The following is an 18,043-nucleotide window of genomic DNA, read 5'->3' on the forward strand; positions in this document are numbered from 1 at the left end:
CGCCTAACTCAAGTACGCTGCTTCAACGTCATGGCTCACAAACTACGCCTTGAATATCGATTACGTTGTAAGTAATGCCCCTCCATTGTGACAAACTTTTGTATCTTCCTCTGCGACGACTACATGCAGTGCTGGAAGGATTTATCTGGAGGGGGGAGGGGAGTTGTTACGGCTCTTTTGATAGCAAGGACGCCTTCAAAACGGTCACTCTTGATAAGCCCCGTAAGCTCGGGGAATAAAAGAGCACTCATTATAGTCAGAATCTGGAGGACAGGACGACTACATCCCTCCGGGCTAGTTGCCGGTGGCACTCTGACGTAATTGGGGCGTTGTCCTTATGTACCAGCCACGCTATAGGTACCCGTCTCTGCTGGCTCACCACGCGCTATAAACGTAGCAGGACCTATCGGTATTCTAGCTGATGGGTCCGTCGGAGCTGATACCAAGCCAGGATTTTTTTTTCCATTACGGACTATGATCATGGCGAATAAATGCAAATCAGATATCCACCCGTTCGTAGCAATTGCTACAAAGGAAACCCATACGGGTTCCTCGAAGGAAAAGCCTCATAGTTGAAGAAAGATTCGTCTGATTTGCCTTTATTCTTTACTTCTCTCCACCTTGCGGGTTTCCGCTGAACCACTACGTCAAACACTTGCCTTTGCTTCGTGTTGTCGACAAATTCGACTTCGCCCTGCCATCTGCTAGCCGCCTGGTTAGCTCAGATGGTAGAGCGGCTGCCCCGGAAAGGTGGTGGTCCAGGGTTCGAGTACCGGACCAGGACGAATCTTTCTTCAACTATGAGGCTTTTCCTTCGAGGAACCCGTATGGGTTTCCTTTGTAGCAATTGCTACGAACGTGTGGATGTCTGATTTTCCTTCATTCTTTACTTCTCTCCACCTTGCGGGTTTCCGCTGAACTACTGCGTCGGACTATAATCATGTTGTAATTTTTCTTAAGAACATCGTTACGCCTGTAAAAAATGGTGAAGCCTCTTCCGACTTGCTCTCTGCCACCCACGTTTAATAACAGAGATTGCGTCACTGTTCTCGGTAATACGCAGTTCAGTGTAAAGCTCCGCGGCAGCTTTCATGTATTTCCTCCCAAATGAAAGCACGTTCACTCCACTTGCGCGTCACTAAGTACCAGTGTGTTCAACGGGACAGTAACAAAGTTTTGGGAGAACCAACCGCATGTTGTCGTGCACCGACTGTTTGGTTAATAAGCAGTGCGGACAAATAGAAGCTCAGCCCCCGCGCGGAATTCCACTTCCCGCCGGGAAGGAACCACGAGCCACATCGAAAACGGCGCTTCCTTTCGGAGAAGGCGGAGGTTAATACTTGTGACATAATGGCAACCGGGCAAAGGCACATGCTAAATACTGCTTCACGAGTTGTATCTGCGGGAGACTGCCGCTAAGCGTGTTTTCTTTTAAAGTTTATTTTTGTTAGCACCGATTTTGTTACGCATGGGTGTTCGCATACATATAAAGGAACGCATTTGATGAGAATAAAATATCGATTGCTTCGCGTAACTTGAACCAAGGACTTAAAAAAAAAAAGTGGTCAGCCGACGCTGACTGAAACCAAGGGCATATGGTTTGCCATCATGTGGCACTCCTTAGAATATATATATATATATATTTATATTTCGATCAATCAGTCAATTAACGAAGATGAATGGTACAGAAATTCATATATTAACTTTAGGGCCAAGTGCGCTTCGTTGCGCTGTGGAGGGGATTCGCAAACGACTGATCTAACTTCTTGCGGCAACGAAAATCCCGCGTAGCAGTGTGTGGGTGTAGGCCAGTTGGTTATTCATGATATTGGGAAGTTACCGCAAGAAAACACGGGCCTTGAAGAAGGGGACAACACGAAGCGGTCTTGATGCGCGGTTATTCTTTTCGGCGTTTAAAGATAGCCCGCCAAATGCGAAATAAAGCCGCCGGACTGCGTTCATGCGCTACCGTATTGCTTAACCCGGCTCCGTGCGAAACAACCGCGCGCGCGAACCGTGGCGAAGTGAGCGGCCGCGGCTCTAGGCATCGGCTTGGCAGTGAGTCAGCATCTTTGGCGGCGGCACACGGAAAGGAAGCGCCGTCCTCCCCGATAAGCGATAGGCTCGACGAGCGGCGGGGGGCGCTGCATAAATCTTGGATTTTGCGGTTGGCGTAGGCGAAAATTTATTACCCTGCAAAAACTGTGCAGCAGCAAGTTATTGCTGCATGTGGAGAAGTCGTTATGAACACCTCAGATGTCAGTTTTCCGGTTTTGTATGAGGGTTCACTCGTCCGACATGCGGCTTAAATATTATTCTCTCAATTTCATAATCAGTACTTGTGTGTGTACTACCTCTGGCCATGTGTTCATATTCATGCCTCTGTGGTTAAGGCAATCGCGACGAAACCAAACGATAAAAGCATCACCTACACTGTTAAAGCATTTCGATTATATATATTGTGAAGTCCTTTAATATTAACGAGCCAGCGTGACAATGATTTCATGAAACCTGCCGGTAAGGTTAATGCTTAATGTAATAGGTAATATAATAGGTAAGGCTAATATTTAATGTAACGACTCAATCTTATCTGTGCATTAGGCAACGCTGCTCGAAACTGTGTGCGAGCTTACCACGAAGTTGACCAGGCGTAGTGCTAGGCTGTAACTCGGGATGCCGTGGTGTGACATGGAGTAATCCCGACAGCCTACGTGTGCTGCAGAGATCGAAAGTGAGATTAAGAGAAGATGGTAGAACAGAAAAAAAGAAAAAAAATCGTTGCGTGCCTGTCAACCGACGGTAATCCGATTTGAGTGCACGAAAGTAATCTGTATGTTCATTTCTATATAGGCAAATGCCAGAAGACAAGCACAGTTTAAAGGACAGAAACGTACGCAGGTGATGCACGTTTCATGACCAGTGCCCTGATGGCGTATCTATACAGAAAATGAATATAAAAAACGTTGGGTAGATAGACGCTAAACCCTAAGTAGCGCTGAACAACGAGATCGAGTTTCCCCTGGAAGTGCGAATACACGCCGAAAACTGGCTTGCAATGCGTCGAGTGCACTAGTAAGTGTCAACAAGACGCGTCGATACATATAACTATGAGGGAACGGCGGCACATGACCGTGTGGAGTGCAAACACGTACTGAACATGTACTTGGTGAAGTTGGGTAACATGACAAGTTTCTAGTTTTTAACAGCTAGTTAACCATTAGATTGTTTTTAACACTATAGTTAAGAACCGTATACGTGGATTCAAGGTCTGCTCTTACCACATAGACTAGGGAAAGATTCCAGCGTACGGACCTTCGTACGACACGAGATGTCGGTCTCGGGCGAGCTTGGTTCTCAGCTGAGTGGATGCCATGGTATACCACGCTGCAAACCGTTGCCAAGAAAGAGGAAGCTTTAGGTCGAGAGGAACTGCGATTCCGCCTGTTCAAATACGCACAAAAGGCAGAAATGTTTTTACGAGACAACACCGGGACTAACTTGGAATGAAGTTTGTCGAATCTAAGAGGAGAAATTATATCGTTCGGACTTTAATAATGAGAGCGTGCACGCACAGCTAACGCTAGGGCGGTGCCACAATCCCTTGATAGAATCGCCGCCGACGGCGTTGACGGGAACACTCGCGTCTTGACCAGCGGAAACCGTTTGTACGCCGCCTGTACATCGTTGGGCGGGGGGGCGGGGTGGCAGGATGTGCCAACCGTGGATGCCACCGCAGGCAGCGCTGTATAACGTAGCCATTAAAGTAGGGGCCGTATAACGTAAAACTATTCCAATGTGTTTTTATTCCATTCTCCTGACATCAAATTGGCGTAACCACTCACGCAAGCACCGGCCGTTCACCCGCAGGGTTGTCTGAACAGACCAATCAAACGCTCCACTCGTTCATAGGAGGTCACTTTTGTTTGCTTTATAAACGAATAACATTTCCTACACTGCGGCGGTTATCTAACTTAACAGTTATCCAACTGGCTGATAATAGGCGAGGAGCGCGCTCAAATGGAGAGGGACTCGATGGGGCCGAGCCAGTGCTCTGATAAACTATAACCGGATGAAGAGGGGGGTGCCGGCTCCTGCGAATGGTCCACTTTCCCTGACTCAGTTAGGGGTGGCTGGTCGAAAATGGCAGCGGCACGCAACGGAAGCTTAAGAATGACGGTAAAACGGACCCTGAGCAAAGAAGAGTTGGATGAACGACGTCGTAAACGTGCCGAAAGTGCTCGAAACGTTACACGGCCACGCAAAAAGTGTCATAATAGGCCAATAAACCCATGCTCTCCGGCAGGTGTGAGTAGCCAGCGCCTGAGCGATCAGCGGCAGCCATGTTTTATTCCTTTCGGAACGGGGCAGCCTGCGGCTATTCAGAAGGAAATTCAGTTTTGTTCCGCACGTTAATGCACCTTTAATGCTTACGCGTCATTTTGACATGGTAAGCTTTTACGGTTTTTCGACGTCGCGTGAGAGGCAGATGAATTGGGTGCAGCCCGAAAACTTTACCAATAGCCGAGGGCTAATGGGAAAATGGCGTCGAATCAGAAATAACTATTTCTGTTTTGTTCGGTCAAATTATGCATAATCAGTGTGTACACGTGATGCCAGATGGGGAGCTATTGTGGATTTCGGGTCGTCGCGTGACAGGCAGGTGAAGTGGGGGTGGTACAAAAATGTTTTTGCCCAATTGCGGTGGGTCGATTGCAGAATTGCAATAGAAAAGTTTTGAATAGTTTTACGTTATAGCGCCCTAGGTTCGTGCTTAAGAGGAAGCTTTAGCTCGGGCCCAACTCTGACACGGCCTATTCAAATACATGTAGAACGCGAAAAATAAACGTTCTTCTGTCATACGCCCGGGACCGATTTTAATGAAATTTGCTGCATTTGACAGAGAACGTAAAATTCTAAGGACTGTTGGAAGCGGAATTTCGATTTAGAGCCTGGCTTTTTCGCGAACGATTTTCAAAAATTAGAAAGTTCGAAAAAAACATACGCACAAAGTTTATAAATTAATAGCTTTGCATCAGCAACAGATATCGCAATTCTGTAAACGCATCCATTATATCATTCAAAGCGGACAAATTCGATTTGTCAATTTATATTTGTGTGAATTTGTTACGTTGTGTACAAGTGTTCTGCAAAAGAGTTCTGCAAAAGTGTTCTGCAAGTGTTCTGCAAAAGGTGTATTTCCATATTACCGAATTTTATTCAGATTCTTGTATAACATGCTAAATTTGTCTGAATTTGACGTACTATCAGAACCTATTAGCAGAATTGTGCTATCAAGTTTCGCTGCTGTGTTATGAAGTTGTTGAGTTAATTGTTTCTTTGTGAAACTGTGAAACTGTGAAATTGTGAAATTGTGAAACTTGGGGAGAAATTTCTTGTGACTAGTATACCAAGCAAATTTCTCATTTAAGGCCTGAAATCTTTACAAAATTTCATGAAAATTGGTAAGTCGGTGCGTTGACCCATACGAAAATTTTTATCGAAAGTCTATACCCTGACTATAGGCATTTGTCTATGAAGTCTATAGACGGTCTATAGACATTTCTTTAGACTGGTATGTAGACAGTCTATGGACTTATGGCCGTACACTTTTTGTAGACTACTCTTTAAAAGTCTGAGTCTATAGGCAGTCCATAGACATTTCTTTAGACTAGTCTATAGACAGTCTATGGACTTATGGCTATAGATTTTTTATAGACTACTCTATAAAAGTCTGAGTCTATAAGCTTTCTATAGACTAGTATATAAAAAGTCTGAGCCTATACACTGTCTATGTGCTGTCTATAGATCTGTCTATAGGTTAATGAAAATTTATTTTTGTAGACAATTGTCTGCAGCATGTTTATAGACAAGTGTGTAGGCTTATATTTCTTCTTTTGCAGACTGAGTTCTATAGAATATCTAGAGACAAATGTCTGTAGACTATCTATCGACTATACCTATAGACTAATCTATAGACTGTCTATAGACTTATAGTCGTACACTTCTTATAGGCTATATAGGCTATAAAAAGTCTGAGTCGATAGCTTGTCTATAGATCAAAGAAAATTCACCTTTGTAGAAAAAAGCCCGCAGAATGTTTATATACGAAAGTGTGTAGGATTATACAGTTCTATTTTTTAGAGTGAAGTCTATAGAATGTTTATAGACAAATGTCTTAGACTATCTAAAGACATTTGTCTATAGACGTTTTAAAAATTTCAGTCTACCAAAGTAGAATTATATATACTGTTCTACTCTTGCAGACTGAAGTCTATGGAATGCCTATAGACAAATCTCTACAGATAATCTATAGACTTCAGTTTACAACAACATAACTTTATAATCCTATGCACTTTTTTCTATGACATTCTGCAGATGTTTGTCAACAAAAATGAATTTTCATTAATATATAGGCGGTCTATACACACAGACATTTTATAGACTAGTCTACAAACAGGGTATAAGGTCATAAGTCCATAGCTATCTGCTATCTACAAGTTAGCTTACATTTTTGTTTAGATATGGCAGCAAAAAAATTGAATGTATTTATGTATGTGCACCTGTTGTTTTTCATCTGCGCTTATGCATTAACGTTAGTAGATTAATAATGCTCCTGAACCAGCTGTACTTTAATATATGTTGCTTAAACAGAAAGAATTGAGTGCTAAATCATGCAGTGCAAAAAAGAAAACAAATGCACCGGCAATCAAGTTAAACCATGGTATACTTCCTTTTTTACGCGCATCAACTATGGCGATAAAATCAACAAACCTGAGCGATCACTTGACGTAAAACATTCGGTATAGTAGAAGTGAGAACAACAGCGCGTTATCAAATCATGAAAATGCGAAACCGATACTATGCCCGAGTCGCCTGCGCTACATGCAGCCGGTTTGCGCTACGATATGCGCTTACGTAATCATGATCTATTGACGCAAAACATCTTTGCTAAAGCTTACCGTTCAGTATAGTTGATGTATGATGCCACAAAGAAGACACGCATGCACAGACACCAACGTTCTGGCAGACACTGCCCACCGCTGCAAGCGTTTACGTGCCTGGCGCATTCGTTGAGAATTCAAATTGACGCGGACAGATGGCGCTCATTGCGCAGGCGCAGGAGCTCCGCGAGAGGAGGCGCGCGCGCTCTGAGAAGTCTGTGCGCCTGTTTCTTTTTTTTGTCTCTTTCTCTCTCTCTCTGCGCGCCATGCGCACCGGAACGGGTTGCTTTTGTTTTCAATTTTTCATCCTTTTATCGCGACAGCGTTAAGGAGCACGCGTCGCAGAAAAGCCGGTGCCGTCGGCGTCGGTGTCAGCGGCGTTGGCGGTGAGCGATAAATCGCAGAAGGCGCTTCATAAATAAAAAACATCCTGCAAGACGGAGTCTCCGGAGTGCGCGACGGAGAGGCTACCACTGAGCCACGAGTTCGTTCCTTCAAAACGGGACAAAATCGCCTCTAGCGAAGGCGGTGTTGCCTTAGAAACGTGCCCTAGAAAGTTATACTGCGGTTTATATCGGTAATTATGACTTATGTAACATACAGAAGTCGCTGTTTCGCGAGTAGCGAAGTATGTTTCCGCTAAATTTCTTCTGCGCTCTGCGCACACGCAGAGCCATCTTGCGGCAAACACAGAAGACCCCCTCCTCACAATGTATGGCGCTGCCCCGACACGTGGCACGCCACTCGCCCCATGACCGCGTCCACCTTCATGGCGCGTCGGGGCCCGGCTATCTCAGCCGATCGCGACGTTTGGCTGGCGTAGCGCGTTTGAGTAGGTGGTGCGAACGGGATGCGATAACGCTATCGCATTCCACTCTTGAATAATAATAATAATATTTGGGGTTTTACGTGCCAAAACCACTTTCTGATTATGAGGCACGCCGTAGAGGAGGACTCCGGAAATTTTGACCACCTGGGGTTCTTTAACGTGCGCCTAAATCTAAGCACACGGGTGTTTTCGCATTTCGCCCCCATCGAAATGCGGCCGCCGTGGCCGGGATTCGATCCCGCGACCTCGTGCTCAGCAGCCCAACACCATAGCCACTCCACTCTTGAAGGCGAAGCTTAAGCGTCCTGTATCACAAACGCTGTGGGCTATCGTATGAGACTGGAACGCCCACATGGATGAATGCGCTGTTTGTAAAAGCCGTTAAAGAGCCCTTCAGGCGCTTGCATTATCGCCAGCGACGATGAGTAATACAGCGCATTTGTAGCATATCTTCCAGCGTAGCACCAAATGTGATGACCACACGTACGTTAGTGCTAATTTTCCGCTCCGATGATAGATCAAAGCAATCAGTACGGCAATGAGGTACTCATATGCGTGGCTGCGCAGGCATACCGCCTGCAAAATACTGAGTCGGCTCAGAGAATTCGGCACATATTTTAAGTGAATGAGGAACTCTGATGAGTTCATAGGGCAGGATATCAGTCAACGAAAAGCCGCGCAATGTTAGTGATGCAGCCGAGATATGAAGACAATGGGAAAAGTATCTGAGAATCGGAGGGCACACAATGCGCACACCACATGCGCGACATCGGTTCCACGCACACTCACAAAGTCCGCGTTCTCAGCTACAAACATTACGAGTTTCTGTGCTGTTAGCTTGATGCCTGTTTGGAATCCACTTGTAGCTAAAGTTGGCGTTCATATCATCCATTATCACAATTGGATCGGCGTTTTGCTTTCCTTATCCTACTGCCGCAAAAGTCATGCTATGACAACTGTGAAGACTCTCCTGTGATTGGCGAAAGCGACTACGTAGGTCCTATCATGTGGTGAACAAATGCAGAGGTATAGTTTATTGCCATCTTCGACTGGTCGTTTCTGAGCGCTCAAGAGCGCTCTCGCGAGCGGCGTTGTCTTCGGCTGGTTGAAAGAGGGTGCCCGCCCTGCGTTCGGCTGGTTCCTCTCGATTGCTCTCCTCCACCTTCGAGCGCTCTGAGGCGCTCCGAGCCCTGTCCTCGGAGCAGTCGTCGAAATTGAAACGTCATCGCAGAGCCGCGTCGCTGCTGTTGGCGACGGCCCACCGTAACCTAGGCAACCTAGGCCACTGCGACGAACGCTCGTCCCGCCGGCGCGTCCGCCGGTTTTCCCGGCAGCGCTGGGAGCTTTCGATAAGCGAAACATCGGACGTTGGTAGTAGTCACGTGGTTTAGCATCTGCCATTGCCTCCTCCGAGAGCGAGTTGCACGTTTGGCTTGCGCGCTCGTCCTCTACCTCTGAGCTCGGGGAAGGCCGGATCTGCCCGCCTCTGCTTCGGGGGATGGAAGCGACCAGCCGAAGATAGCATATGTGTATACTAAAGTCTACAATTAGGCTCTACAGCAATCTCAGCATTATACAACTTCAGTGGCTTATATCGAACGCAGCTCCATATTATGTCCCGGTACCTGCGCTTGGTTGCAGCGTACACGGGCTGGGCCCAGATTAACGATTTTTTTAACATGACCTTTGGTGACGTCCCACCTCATGGCCTTCATCGGCGGCGATATAGGAAGCCATGGAGAATATTTGCAATTGTAAAGAAGGATACGGGATGCTTCACTTAATTTGAGCTAGACTAACATATGCAAATGGGACGTAGCTGGAGAGAACCAAGTTAATGTTGTTTGCCATCCCTTGGAGATACTCAAACTATATTTTTTGCATTCCCCTGATTAGATATTTCGTGTAAATAATTTCTACATTATGTTAATTAGACGAATATTCTCAATGATAAAACTGTCGAGCAACATAAGAAACTTCCGATAAAGCTTTCGGTTGCTCAATACGAGCTCCATAGAAGTGTTTGGTCGAGCATGAAGAAGCCCGCGATTACACGCAATGTGACTCGAGCGGCCGGTCGCGCAGCTCTCTCTCTCTCCCTCTCTCTCTCCCTCTCTCTCTCTCTCTCGTGCGCCTAAATCTAAGCACACGGGTGTTTTCGCATTTCGCCCCCATCGAAATGAGAGAGAGAGAGAGAGAGTTCATTCACCCCATTTAACGATCACAGTTGTGCCCGCAATGTGCACTTTCTCATTCCATATTTTTCGACTACTGTTCACTGTCCTGCCATTTCTTTAGCACTGTAGCAGTGGCAGTGAATTGTTACAACTTCAAACAATCGAGCGATCCTGCACTCACCTTACAGTCCAAAACGACTCTTGTCAGGTCAGTTGTCTGGATTTCTGGCCGCTTACATTGTTCCCATGATTGTAGCTCTCCTTTCATGTACCGATGGTAAGACTGGGGAGTCTTACCATCTGTACATGAAAGGTCGCGCAGGTCGCACACGACCTGCGCGACCTGCTCGCTGCTGCACACTGGCCTTCGACGTGGCGAACTTGTCGAGCAGGCTCACACCCGTGGACGGGTTGAAGCGCTGCTCGCGCTGAAGTCCAGTGTCGACAACGTAAACCACATCGTTGACGGTGATGGACGTTTCGGCGATGTTGGTGGCCAGTATTACCTTGCGCACATCTGCTGGTGGAGTTAGACAAAAAGAAATAGAAACTTTATCGACTTTCGCCTATAGACAGTCTATAGACTTTGTATCAAAAAAGTCTAAATCTATAGAAAGGCAAGGTCGTGTATAAAAAGTCTATAGGCTTTCTATATATACATTGAAATCGATACTTTACTATACGTGTTAATTAGGATTTCTTTTTCTCGCTTCACTCGGTCCTAGCAACGATGCGGTTCTGCTTCCTGTCCAATAAACGTTATCACATGTAAACTGTGTGCCTACCCTTTGCTTCAAAGCTCTATGTCCGAAATATTCGGGGCACGAACAGCACGCGCGTTAGAGGTGTGAGATAGCACTCTCGCAAGTAATGTAGCGAGCGCAGAGCTTTCAAGGAAGTAAACGCAAGCAATATACGGAATACCTAGAGCAGAAAGAACAAAGGACGGGTCGAGAGAGGACAAACGCTTGTCATGCCTCGACCTGTTGTTTGTACTTATATTGTGCTACGTGTTCTATTATCCAACATGCCCAAGACTATTGCCTTCTGAAACGCGGATGACACCGACGGCAATCAGTGTATGGGACCAAGATAAGCCGGCCAAAATGGTGCCCATTTCCATCACTGCATGCCCGCAGTTCATGAGTTATCTTACTCGCAAATGGAAGCAACAACTTGTGCATGAACATGACGAAACTTGCTCCGCCTCAGTGTACAAGGACCTTTTTAAAAAAGCCTGTAGCCGTGCTTTGGTTCTTCAGACAGGGCGTCCTAGACAAAGCAGTACAAACACTTAAAGTGTAAAGACTTGAAGGAGTATAAGGGTGTAAATCGGTGCATTACTCCCACGCTTAAACTAATGCTGTGTAGGCGTGTGATTTATACGCCGATTTACAACCGGATTCGCTTTTTTTAGGTGCATATCTTAAAGCTCACGAAGCTCTACGGGACACATACAGCTATAGAGGCCTGTTGAGATGGTCTCGGGTGTCGTGGTCGAGCATCAGGGGCAATCACCACCGGAGTTGGATCACGGTCATAACGAAAAAAACAGTCAATCATTTCTCAATTTGACAATGACTCTGTGTTCGTAAAACAGCACCTCTGTGCAAACAATTTTGCATTTCCGAGAACCAGAAACAATGCAGAATGTATGTTTCTTAAATAAAGGGTGCCTCCCACGCCGTATTACCAAACTAACTTTTCTAACATGGACATCTAACTGCACAATACGCGCTTTAGAATACGAACAAATCGATACACTGCTCGCTTTCCGCCATTCATGCTCTGACGCAAACGTAAACCGTAACGTCATGCCAGCAGTATTTACGGCACAACTCGCTACACTACAAAGAAGATTAGGGAATCACTTCCACTTCGAGTAACCTATTTGGAAGTAGTTAAATAATCTAAAGCGGTGACTTCGCTGATGGGCGCATGCCAAAGGCGTGACAGGGTGTACTGCAGTTCATTCTTGGTTTTTTAGTAGATCTCGGCGAGGATGTATTACGCTGCAGAAATTGTACAGCAGTGTGAAATTGTCGCATGCCTGGACCTGGTAATGAACGCTTCGGATGTTAAGTTTCAGGTCTTGCATATGGGTTTAATTGTAGTCATATAGTCATATGCATGTCTCTGTGATAAAGGCAATCATGACTACATCAAATAATTATAGCATCAGCATTGTTAAGACATTTCGACTAGACTTTTTGTAACTTCCCATGATTACCGTTAGCTATCTTGACAGTAATTTCACAAAATCTGTCGGTAAGATTTGTGGGAATGGTTAAAGACTTCATCGTCTCTACATTGGGCAACGCTGCTGGAAACTGCGTGAGAGCATACCGCGAAGTTGAGCACGTGCTGGGCCGTTGCGCAGCTTACCATTTGAGTGACATGGAAGAATCCCAATAGCCCAACGTGTGCTGCAGAGATCGAAAGTGAGATTAAGACAAGAACAGAAAAAAAAAACCGTCGCGTGTATGCCAACCGATTGCTTTCTGATTCGGGTACACGAAAGGAATCTAAACATATCCTGCTAGTTAGACAAATGGCAGAAGCAAACCACAGTGCCACGTTGCCAAACAGTCATATAGAAGCACCACATTCAATGCAAATAAACGTACTGAATATCATGCACATTTAATGATGTGTGCCATGATGACGGGTCTACGATAAGTGAAGATAAACGTCGTTGGGCAGAATTACAGTAAACGCTAAGCAGGATGGAACACAGAGATCGTGTTTTCACTGCAAGCGGGAATGCACACCAAAGAGTGGCTTGGAACGCGACTAGTACATATTTGACGGTGAACGTGACGTGTCGATATGTATAGTGATCACGTCACGGCGGAACATGACAGTGTCGAGTGTAAAGAAATAAAAAAGACGTGTACCGGGCAAAATACCGTGAAATCAACTTGTGTAAAAGTGGTAATTTTGTTTTTTAAGGGCCAGTTGAATGTTAGTTTGTTCTTTATATAATTAAGGCCGCTATACGTGAATACAAGGTCTACTATTAACGCATAGACTAGGGCCAGCTGCCGGTATATAAGGACCCTTGTACGACGTGCGACTTCCGGTCGCGTGATGGCTGTGGGTGCCACAGAAGACCGCGCTGCAGAACGTAACCATGAGAGAGGAAGCTTTACCTCTTAGCCAACGGCAATGCCGCCTGTTGAGATACATGTAAAAGGCGGCAATCCTTTTATGAGGCAGCTGGAGGACTTACTTGTGTGAAATTTGTGGAATTTGAGAGCAGAATTAATATTCTTGGGGCTGTAACAATGAGATCGGCCATGCACAGCTAGCGCCAGGGCGGCGCCACCATCGCTGGTTAGAAACGCCTCCGACGGCGTTGACGAGAAACGCGTGTGTGGACCGGAGCCTGTTTGTACGTTGACTGCGCCTTGTCCGGATGGATTGCGGTCACGTGACGACCATGGATGCCACAGTAGGCCGCGCTGTCAAACATCGCGATGAAAGCGGGTTCGTGCTGAACAGGAAATTGGAACTCGGGGCTGTTTCGGAGTTCGCCTACTTGGCGAAAATCGAGGATTTCCAGAAAACGAATCAACCCAGTTCACCTGCTCGTCGCTCCATGCAACCTGGATCGGTGATGCTGCCGATTATTTATAAGAAAGGTGGTTCGCTGGCCACCGCTCCCGTTTGCTCCTACGAAAAGCTGGAGGTTGTGCCGGACACGGCAGTGATGCTGGACTCTACTGCACGTGAGAGGGCTCGGCTGCATCGTGCACTTCCGGACGCCGCGAACAGCAGCCTACCTTATTTTTTTTTTGCGTGAATCGATATGATGAGAAATCAAGCGTGATGAAAACTGTGCACTTTGCGACTGCCATGGGTTGTTTCTTAAAGCGCCGTGCGCGATATATTCGAAGCTACCTTATTTATTCGAATAGAGCAAAGGTTTCTTTGACACAAATTAAATAATGGTGTTTTACGTGCCTAAACCACTTTCTGATTACGAGGAACGCCGTAGAGGAGGACTCTGGAAATTTAGACCACCTGGGGTTCTTTACCGTGCAAATAAATCTAAGTACACGGGGGTTTTCGCATTTCGCCCCCATCGAAATGCAACCGCCGTGGCTGGAATTCGATCCCGCGACCTCGTACTCAGCAGCCTAACACCATAGCCACAGAGCAACCACGGTGGGTAAATGTTTATTTTGCTGAAAAGAAATGTTACCAAAAATGAGCCATCAACCTATATGCACGACCAAACAATCTCGACATATGTTTAAATCCTATTTCATTAAAATATTACCGGCACGGCGAGGATCGACAGTAAGATTTTGCAGCCGTTTAGAGGTACTGAACCTTCGTTTGAAGCAAAAGAATAAGACATAAATACCATGTCTGCGCCCCTTTAAAAGGAAAATTTTTTGCAACGATAAAATAGACAGAACTGAGAAAAATGGTCGGTTATATCCCAAATTATTCCAAATGTGAGTGTGAGGTGACGGGAGTGGTTTGATTGTGTAGAATATCTTTGTAAAATACAACTAGAACCAGCTTAGCGATGGTAAGAAGAGAAAACTGATGAACTTATCTCGAAGCCGGCTTTTTAAAACATTTGACAAGCCGAAGACGGTGTTTTCACAGCTGCCTTTTTTTTTCATGCAACTGCTGCTGAAACCCTTCCTCGGACATAATCGTTGAATGTCCCTTTTTACAGTCCTTTGTGCTTTTTTTACTGTGCCAATTGAAGAGATACAGGAGTATGAAAATCTGTGCGACTGGCGTCAACTGCAAGTTACATTCCGCCCCCTTGAAGTTAGTGACAGGTAAGCGCGCTTGAAGTAGACACGTGCACGCAGACATGAAGGAGGACACTTATACATTTCGTGTTTGCGTGAAAGCGCCTAACTCAAGTACGCTGCTTCAACGTCATGGCTCACAAACTACGCCTTGAATATCGATTACGTTGTAAGTAATGCCCCTCCATTGTGACAAACTTTTGTATCTTCCTCTGCGACGACTACATGCAGTGCTGGAAGGATTTATCTGGAGGGGGGAGGGGAGTTGTTACGGCTCTTTTGATAGCAAGGACGCCTTCAAAACGGTCACTCTTGATAAGCCCCGTAAGCTCGGGGAATAAAAGAGCACTCATTATAGTCAGAATCTGGAGGACAGGACGACTACATCCCTCCGGGCTAGTTGCCGGTGGCACTCTGACGTAATTGGGGCGTTGTCCTTATGTACCAGCCACGCTATAGGTACCCGTCTCTGCTGGCTCACCACGCGCTATAAACGTAGCAGGACCTATCGGTATTCTAGCTGATGGGTCCGTCGGAGCTGATACCAAGCCAGGATTTTTTTTTCCATTACGGACTATGATCATGGCGAATAAATGCAAATCAGATATCCACCCGTTCGTAGCAATTGCTACAAAGGAAACCCATACGGGTTCCTCGAAGGAAAAGCCTCATAGTTGAAGAAAGATTCGTCTGATTTGCCTTTATTCTTTACTTCTCTCCACCTTGCGGGTTTCCGCTGAACCACTACGTCAAACACTTGCCTTTGCTTCGTGTTGTCGACAAATTCGACTTCGCCCTGCCATCTGCTAGCCGCCTGGTTAGCTCAGATGGTAGAGCGGCTGCCCCGGAAAGGTGGTGGTCCAGGGTTCGAGTACCGGACCAGGACGAATCTTTCTTCAACTATGAGGCTTTTCCTTCGAGGAACCCGTATGGGTTTCCTTTGTAGCAATTGCTACGAACGTGTGGATGTCTGATTTTCCTTTATTCTTTACTTCTCTCCACCTTGCGGGTTTCCGCTGAACTACTGCGTCGGACTATAATCATGTTGTAATTTTTCTTAAGAACATCGTTACGCCTGTAAAAAATGGTGAAGCCTCTTCCGACTTGCTCTCTGCCACCCACGTTTAATAACAGAGATTGCGTCACTGTTCTCGGTAATACGCAGTTCAGTGTAAAGCTCCGCGGCAGCTTTCATGTATTTCCTCCCAAATGAAAGCACGTTCACTCCACTTGCGCGTCACTAAGTACCAGTGTGTTCAACGGGACAGTAACAAAGTTTTGGGAGAACCAACCGCATGTTGTCGTGCACCGACTGTTTGGTTAATAAGCAGTGCGGACAAATAGAAGCTCAGCCCCCGCGCGGAATTCCACTTCCCGCCGGGAAGGAACCACGAGCCACATCGAAAACGGCGCTTCCTTTCGGAGAAGGCGGAGGTTAATACTTGTGACATAATGGCAACCGGGCAAAGGCACATGCTAAATACTGCTTCACGAGTTGTATCTGCGGGAGACTGCCGCTAAGCGTGTTTTCTTTTAAAGTTTATTTTTGTTAGCACCGATTTTGTTACGCATGGGTGTTCGCATACATATAAAGGAACGCATTTGATGAGAATAAAATATCGATTGCTTCGCGTAACTTGAACCAAGGACTTAAAAAAAAAAAGTGGTCAGCCGACGCTGACTGAAACCAAGGGCATATGGTTTGCCATCATGTGGCACTCCTTAGAATATATATATATATATATTTATATTTCGATCAATCAGTCAATTAACGAAGATGAATGGTACAGAAATTCATATATTAACTTTAGGGCCAAGTGCGCTTCGTTGCGCTGTGGAGGGGATTCGCAAACGACTGATCTAACTTCTTGCGGCAACGAAAATCCCGCGTAGCAGTGTGTGGGTGTAGGCCAGTTGGTTATTCATGATATTGGGAAGTTACCGCAAGAAAACACGGGCCTTGAAGAAGGGGACAACACGAAGCGGTCTTGATGCGCGGTTATTCTTTTCGGCGTTTAAAGATAGCCCGCCAAATGCGAAATAAAGCCGCCGGACTGCGTTCATGCGCTACCGTATTGCTTAACCCGGCTCCGTGCGAAACAACCGCGCGCGCGAACCGTGGCGAAGTGAGCGGCCGCGGCTCTAGGCATCGGCTTGGCAGTGAGTCAGCATCTTTGGCGGCGGCACACGGAAAGGAAGCGCCGTCCTCCCCGATAAGCGATAGGCTCGACGAGCGGCGGGGGGCGCTGCATAAATCTTGGATTTTGCGGTTGGCGTAGGCGAAAATTTATTACCCTGCAAAAACTGTGCAGCAGCAAGTTATTGCTGCATGTGGAGAAGTCGTTATGAACACCTCAGATGTCAGTTTTCCGGTTTTGTATGAGGGTTCACTCGTCCGACATGCGGCTTAAATATTATTCTCTCAATTTCATAATCAGTACTTGTGTGTGTACTACCTCTGGCCATGTGTTCATATTCATGCCTCTGTGGTTAAGGCAATCGCGACGAAACCAAACGATAAAAGCATCACCTACACTGTTAAAGCATTTCGATTATATATATTGTGAAGTCCTTTAATATTCACGAGCCAGCGTGACAATAATTTCCCGAAACCTGCCAGTAAGGTTAATGTTTAATGTAATAGGTAATATAATAGGTAAGGCTAATATTTAGTGTAACGACTCAATCTTATCTGTGCATTAGGCAACGCTGCTCGAAACTGTGTGCGAGCTTACCACGAAGTTGACCAGGCGTAGTGCTAGGCTGTAACCCGGGATGCCGTGGTGTGACATGGAGTAATCCCGACAGCCTACGTGTGCTGCAGAGATCTAAAGTGAGATTAAGAGAAGATGGTAGAACAGAAAAAAAGAAAAAAAATCGTTGCGTGCCTGTCAACCGACGGTAATCCGATTTGAGTGCACGAAAGTAATCTGTATATTCATCGCTAGATAGGCAAATGCCAGAAGACAAGCACAGTTTAAAGTACAGAAACGTACGCAGGTGATGCACGTTTCATGACCAGTGCCCTGATGGCGTATCTATACAGAAAATGAATACAAAAAACGTTAGGTAGATAGACGCTAAACCCTAAGTAGAGCTGAACAACGAGATCGAGTTTCCCCTGGAAGTGCGAATACACGCCGAAAACTGGCTTGCAATGCGTCGAGTGCACTAGTGAGAGTCAACAAGACGCGTCGACACATATAACTATGAAGGAACGGCGGCACATGACCGTGTGGAGTGCAAACACGTACTGAACATGTACTTGGTGAAGTTCGGTAACATGACAAGTTTCTAGTTTTTAACAGCTAGTTAACC

The 18,043-nt window shown here is 46.0% G+C and overlaps 1 protein-coding gene across 8 annotated transcripts in view; it reads right to left on the reverse strand.

Annotated features, from left to right (window-relative positions):
• Positions 1–18,043, reverse strand: part of LOC139051806 (uncharacterized) — a 280,388-nt gene that overhangs the window by 60,873 nt on the left and 201,472 nt on the right. For 4 of the 8 annotated variants that reach the window (XM_070528799.1, XM_070528798.1, XM_070528800.1 and 1 more), the window contains exons 34-37: positions 12,333–12,373; positions 10,129–10,467; positions 3,279–3,384; positions 2,634–2,716 (exon numbers count right to left, since the gene is read on the reverse strand). The gene's annotated coding sequence lies outside the window, so the exon portion shown is untranslated. Of the gene's footprint in view, positions 1–2,633; positions 2,717–3,278; positions 3,442–10,128; positions 10,468–12,332; positions 12,374–17,480; positions 17,554–18,043 lie in introns of those variants that run through there. The other 4 variants (XM_070528802.1, XM_070528805.1, XM_070528803.1 and 1 more) reach the window with 3 other exon arrangements.

Source organism: Dermacentor albipictus, unplaced genomic scaffold (genome assembly GCF_038994185.2).
Source record: "Dermacentor albipictus isolate Rhodes 1998 colony unplaced genomic scaffold, USDA_Dalb.pri_finalv2 scaffold_14, whole genome shotgun sequence".
Taxonomy (NCBI): domain Eukaryota; kingdom Metazoa; phylum Arthropoda; class Arachnida; order Ixodida; family Ixodidae; genus Dermacentor; species Dermacentor albipictus.